The sequence below is a fragment of the Bactrocera latifrons genome, unplaced genomic scaffold, assembly GCF_001853355.1.
Source record: "Bactrocera latifrons isolate USDA-ARS-PBARC rearing strain unplaced genomic scaffold, ASM185335v1 scaffold_19, whole genome shotgun sequence".
Taxonomy (NCBI): Eukaryota; Metazoa; Arthropoda; class Insecta; order Diptera; family Tephritidae; genus Bactrocera; species Bactrocera latifrons.
The window spans coordinates 1,277,557-1,284,562 of record NW_017535407.1 but is presented as its reverse complement, the minus strand read 5'-3'; the positions used below and the strand labels follow the sequence as shown (position 1 = coordinate 1,284,562).

The window sequence follows — 7,006 nt, the reverse complement described above, 5'->3', positions numbered from 1 at the left end:
ATCAACTCCAGCTTTAGACTTCCTGACTATTACAGTGTCTGTCAGGTCGAGTTTGCAGCTATGAAGGTAGCAATAGAACTACTGTTCCGGAGTGCTGTGTGCCACGTAGCTTCGTCTTGTTGGAACCAGATGCTGTCAAAATCAATTGAAATTGATATATGTAGATCGATGACAACCAACTTTTTTTTGACCGCAAATGTAAAAAGTTGATTTTGACAGCATCTGGTTCCAACAAGACGAAGCTACGTGGCACACAGCACGTGCAATAGCCGAATTATTGCGAGAAAATTTTTGAGATTCGCTTATTTCAAGAATTTTTGAGTGTGAATAGTCTCGAAGAATTATTTGAAGACAGCGCCCCTAAGAGATATGCTTAAAAGGTTTGTGAGAATATTTTGTACTTAAATCCGAATCAAATGAAACTTGGGAAATATATGAACTTACAGTCTGAAACTTTTAAATAAAATACTGCGACTCGCAAGAATGTAGAGAATATATTGTTCTAACATTTCTAGTGTATTTCCAACATGTGTAATGGATCGATGCCCTTACTTCTTAATTAATAAATTTGATTAATTACAATTTTTCTGGTGACAAGTCATAAGGAAACAACAACTGTTTTTCAAACTTTAACTCATATATATATCGTCACCTGAAATGCAAAATAACGTATCATCAAAAAATTCGACATTGAGTGTCTTATTGATTACGATTCACTACTTCAAATTACATACTCAAAATTACATATGTCCAACATTTTCAGTATCTGCACTCAGATATAAACCAGTTTTAACCAATAATAAATCTTTTTTTCACTCATGTTCCATTTTATTTCGTGTTTCATTCATGCCACAGTAAATTTTCGAAAATTTTTTACGTTATTTTTCAGGTGACGATATGTAAAATTTAATAGGTAATTAATGCCCACTTAAATAGGCATGTCATTCAGAGAAGCAAACGACTCAGATATCAAACGGGTAACAAACGTCTGTCCAATATAAGAAAGAAAATAAATCCAAAGTTGCAACAAAAATAAAACTGATCTTTAAGTGTCCTTGGAGCGAGTAAAATACAAAGATAAAACCAAAAATTTTAATCAATGCTAAGTTAAAGAATTTACTTGCAATGTGTTTCACAAGTTCAGTTGTTCGTAAGCAGTAGATTGCCAATGGCAATACAGCTAAAAAAAAATAGTAAAAGGATTTCCATTTCTTGCGCGCGAAATTGCTCTACCGGCTGTCTCGATATTAAACTCCTGCTAACAGCAATTGCATCATGCCCACTCGCGCCAGTCTGACGTTTAACCTCACGTAAAATTATAATAAGGACGCCTGGTCGTATGAGTGATGGCTGCGTGCAGCAGATGTTGATTGCGTAGTGAATTCTGCTGCCGCAGGTGGCAATCAATATGCTGCTATACTAAGTCAGTATGTGTGTGTGTGCATGTAAATTCCTCCATCCATCAGTCAGTTAGCGTTTAACAAGATGAAGATGACAACTGATTTTTATAAGCACACGACTTTTCCTTTTGCTTTTTTTGAACTTCGCCGCTCAACACGTGACGTGGATTTGTCAATGTCGTCCGTGTATGACTGAAAAGTGTTTACTTGTATGGACGTAACTTGTTTGCAACGGGGTTAAACGCTTACAAATTTACACACATATATGACTATGTATTTGTGCTCTGCAGTCCCGCTTAAACCGCAGGAATGCAAGTTTGACCTTATTTCAGCTTGTTTTTAGATGCGGGTGCGAGCTGCCTGTTTGCATTTGATTTTTTTGAACTTAATTCTTCTGTATATATACATACATATTTGCTTCTTGACAACTTTTTCGCCTGAATATTGAAAATTAGATTTCAGGATCCCGAAATTTTCTAAAATTTTTCTTAATATTTTTTTTTTTTAAATAATCAATCTGGTAAATATACAAACGAAACTTGTTCCTTTATCGGTATATTGAATAATTTATTTCGGGATCCCGAATTTTTTTATATTCTTAAAAATGAAATAAAAATAAAATCCAGTTGATGTATTTGCTTATGAAATGTTTTTTTTTTCATTTGAATATTCAAAAGTGAATTTCGGGATGCCGTAATATTTTCGGGACTTATAAACTTTACATTTTTTTAGTCGCTGCATATATACAATATCATAGTAAGAAAACCTTTTTTGGTTTATAATGATCCCGAAATTCTTGGCTAGTTATATCGGGATTACATAGTATGCATCTTGAAAACATATAATTATACTAATTTATACAACATAATTAGGAGCAAATCATACAAAAGGAATATGAAGATTCCAAAATACCACAACAACCTCTTGGACCTTAGTTACTCTTCCTTCTTTCTATATCCGTATCTAAATTCTACCCAAGAATATTAACTTTAGTTACAACTCATTGCACCTATTTCGACAAAGCAAGCTGTAATTGAGGCGCCTGTACATTAACACATACAAACATATACATTTTTGTACAGTAAGATCCACTGCCTGCTCTTCAGAGCCACGGACCCCCACACTGCCAATAGTTATTGGCCAGTCAGCACATTATCATTTACGAGCTGTTGGCCCACCAATATCAGCTGTGGAAGGCAGCAGATATACTTGTAAATGTGCATGTATATGGTGGATGCACAAGCATATATGTATATTTAAAATTGCAAGGACTAGAAACCACACCAACAACTACTCGCATCACGCCGCCTTTCAGTGCTTTGTAAAATACTTTCGAGTCCTTTTCTTCCACACCCTTTCAGCGGCGCCTCCGTTTTGTTGCATTTAGCCGCCTGTGTCATCAGTATGTTGCAACAGCTGTCCAAGCGACAACAATAAAAGCAACAACAACTACGCTCCTATGGCGTTGGTAATCTATTAGCGCAAAGGATTTGTTAGAACGTCGCCAACTGACGCTTTTTACAATAAATTGGGTCATTGTCGTATAGGCAAACACGAAAGTGTGACGTCGTCATGGTGTGTGTGCATGTGTGTGGGTATTTGTGTGACACTTTTTCTTATTACTGTTATACTTTAGATATTTTCATAATTTTGTGCACTTTCACAAAATGTTCTCAATTCATGAAGCCATAAAGGGCTGTTGATAAGCATTTGAAAGGCTTGCAGCAAAGAATAATGAAAAAGATTACAAATGAAATACAAAGGACGGCAATTTATTTATGTCCAGACATTTGATAAATATATGTATATATTTGAGGGTATTGTGACTCCTACTGGACATTTTGTAGAACATTTAAAGTGAAAGAATAAGGAAGCTGTATGGGTAAAGAATTCTGTGCGCCGACATTTCAGACCTTAATCTTGAAGTTTTGAAAAGTTTTTCGGTTAAATTTTTAAACAAAATTTTAAAATTTTTCTTTGCTTCTAATAATGAAGTAATTATGAGCTTAATGGTAGATTGAATGATTATTTAATGCAAGTTATAGAGGAAGTATATTATAGAACCGCGTCAATCAAATCCGCTTTACTATAATAACTAAGATATTTCAAAAGTAAAAAATTAGGAAAATTTTTATACATTGCTGCTGGTAACCTTGAAAAAAAAAATTTTTTTTTACAACTTTGGGGATACCACTTTGCTCATTGGTTCACTTCAAAGGAAATCTGCAAGAATATTTTGTTTGTAATCGTGATACTCCAGAGCATCCACACGGACTCTAACCAAAAACGGCTGGTGATGATTAATATTATTATTATTAAGAACCACCCTAATGGCAGCTATTTCAAGCTGAGGACCTGAAGTCAATTCAGACAACTTCACTTCTACTGAGTGACAGACCACAAAAGCATCGAGGACAATGAAATCGTGGAACACTCGAAGACGTGATCAGTATTGGGAAACCCACGAGCAGAAGCAAAACTCGATGGAACGAGCAACCTGGGTGCAAAACGATTGATCGGAACTATACAAAATTCCTATTGGCACTCGATAGAAGAGATTGTAGGAACGTGTTCGGAATACTAATTGGTTAATGTTAGTGGTGGCGACACACGATCGCAGGAGCAGGGTACCACTGAAACAATAGAGCATCTTTGGTGCACTTGTCTCGCATTGCCAAGACTACGCTGTAAGCATCTGGGGTCCCCAAGGTGTGATACACTGGAGGAAATATCGATAGTGAGGTCACAAAATCTGTTAAAATTCACATTAAGCACAGGCTGTCTAAAATATGACTTCTATGTAATACATATACAATTTTTCTATGCAATACATATATATATATATATTATAATCTCCTTTAAAAATTTACGTATTTCATTAAAATATTCCCACCAAAGTTATTTCAAATCATTAAATAACTTAATCTGCTCTAAGCACAATTACCTAACCTTACTCAACATCTTTTCCGCCTGAACACAAAATGTCAAAAACAAATATTTACTGCAGCATAAACGCTTGTTGCATCTACTATTCACCCAGTTTGGTTATTCTCATTACAACTGCTTTGCAACACAAACAAACACGAGCAAACATTTGCTCTTAACTCTCACAAAAGAGAGCGCTCTATATGTTGCAACTCTTTGTTATAACTTCACTTTCGTAAGTGAGTAGTAGTCGTGCATAAAAGTAGTTCATTAATGCTGTCTGCTGCTGCTGTTGAAAGCCGGAAGTGTTGACATTTCTTTCCGGCATCAAAACTTGTTTAGCGGTTAGCGAGCATTTAGAGCACTTGTGTGATATTTACGTGTTGATACAGAATGTTAATGCTTCGCAGTTGATGCTGTTAATGTATAACATACATTTTTTAACTGCTTTGGAATTTCTGTTATTTGTATACTTTCTGTAATGTAAATTCTGCTGTGAATGCATTCGTGCTGTTAAGAGTTTACATATTCATGCATATTGCAGCATGTTGTTTTTAAATGTCGCTGTCAACTTTTTTTTTTTAATTTTTTGGGAGTGAATTTGCGTTCTTTGTTTTTCTTTTTTATTTTTTATTTTTATTTTTTATTTTTATTTTTTATTTTTATTTTTTTACTTTTACAGTACATTTTAAGAAATATTTCACATTTTTAAGCTACTGTTGCATTCCTAAGGTTTAACATTTTTGGCACTTTGTTGCTGTAAGATTGACTGAGTGTTGTGTCATCACTTTAGTAAATGAATGTTGCTTTACAGCTGACGAAAGACATTCCTCAATATTGTTGAAAATAGTTACAACGAATATATTTTGTTTTGTTGTAATTATAGCAAAAGGAAAACTGTTGAATTCAACTCAGAGAGCAGTGAGTGGAGGAGTTACGCATTGGTGAATTTGAGAGCTGAAACATATTGTTGATTCTTTTTACTTACTTTTTTGGTGTTGCCTGTGTATGTTTCGATATAGCTGTAAGCATTTTAATGCAACGAATGTTACATTGCATATTTTATCATACAAATGTGAGTATTATAGCTTTATTGTTGACTCACTCTCTTGCTATTAACTACCTTCCTGCTGCTTATTTGATATTGTATTAGATTTTTTGTTTACTTTGAAATTTCCACTCACCGGCCAGTATTAGAGTTAATATTGCCTACAATAGAGAAACATTAATAAATGTTACTCAAAACATTTTAATTATCATATTTGTCTATATGTTTATACTCCCGTCGTTTCAACAACATTAGAGCCGGCTAGTTCGTCACTACTTTGCAAAATATACAGCAATACAGAAATCTTCACACATTTTCGTCGTTCGGTCTGCAGCTAATATTCGCTGCCGATTGCCATCGGCCTGCCAATCTGCATATACACATAACCAACCACTCAGCAATGCTTAACTCCCAATTCGTTGAGTTGTGAGCAAAGCAATCGCTTATTGGTGTGTTGTTGAAATTTGACTTCGTACTTTATGCACATATTGTGGAGCTCACAGCCCAAAGTATTGGAGTCATTCGGTTTGGTCGTTTCAGTTTCAGTTGGAGCGTGTTTACGAACGGTTYGTTTCGTTTGACGGAATCGCGTGTAGTGTCCGTATTGTCGTTGAATCGCATTCGCAAGCATCGCACGCTAACCTCGTGTACGGTTCGTTCTCGTTTTTTTGTAAGCCTACGAAATTATTGAAAAATATCTACATATTGTGCAAATATTAGCGCTTATATGAAGTAAATGAACAAAAGTGTTAATAATTTGATTAAAAAAATTATGATAAAGTGTGTTAAAGTGCTATACTGAGTGCGCGTTTTTTCGCAAATATCCCATTGCCAATACGAGCCCTTGATCGGTGCAGTCGACGCGACAGCAGCCAGCAGCCAGATTTGGTGACTTCGTGCGTCTTTTTAACGCTACACACGGCATCGTTGTATATTTCGTGACGGTCCAGCGGCAACGCCAGTTCTGCTGTAAGCCAGTCAGTGAGTCAGTCAGGCAGCCAGCCATCTCGTTCGCAAAACCGAGTATATCAGTTGGCAAAAAACTTATTTCGATTTCGTATCCGTTTATATTGTTGTCGGCGGCATCGTCATTACGACACATTTGAGCTCTGCTGCTTCATTTTCGTTTGCGGCCGAAATCTTTTCGTGCGTGTCGGTGCATTTGTGTGTATGTATTACAGTTATTTAAATATGAATATGCTTATATACTAATAGAAATATGCATATTTTTTCCCCCCAAATATTGGTTACTAACAAAAATTTTATGAGTTTTTGTAATTTACACGAAACCAGAAATTAAATAACCCACAACGGACAACAGCAACAAATGTAGCATCATTATTATATATATATATATACATATATGGCTGTGTATTCAGGCAAAAAAAGATTGCCACACTTAACGCCTACTGCTCAACTCCAATAACTTTCGATTGAGTGAAGCTTTCGTGCAAAAAATTAGCAACCCATTAATGGGAAAGGAGAAATAAAGAAATAATAATTAACAATGCAAAGCAATAAAAGTAAATTTCATAAGCACTGTAGCTACAGGCGCAAGCAAATACATAAAATAGACGAGCATACAATAAATAAATTAAATAAAATAATAAATGGAAATTAAAAAAAAAAATAC

At 35.1% G+C, this 7,006-nt stretch overlaps 1 protein-coding gene across 3 annotated transcripts in view; it reads left to right on the top strand.

Moving 5' to 3' along the window:
- LOC108967555 (furin-like protease 2) overlaps positions 1–7,006 on the top strand; it is a 381,841-nt gene that overhangs the window by 10,808 nt on the left and 364,027 nt on the right. For 2 of the 3 annotated variants that reach the window (XM_018931054.1, XM_018931051.1), the window contains exon 1: positions 5,930–6,541. The exons of the other annotated variant lie outside the window; for it this stretch is intronic. The gene's annotated coding sequence lies outside the window, so the exon portion shown is untranslated. Of the gene's footprint in view, positions 1–5,929; positions 6,542–7,006 lie in introns of those variants that run through there. 3 annotated transcript variants of the gene reach the window in all.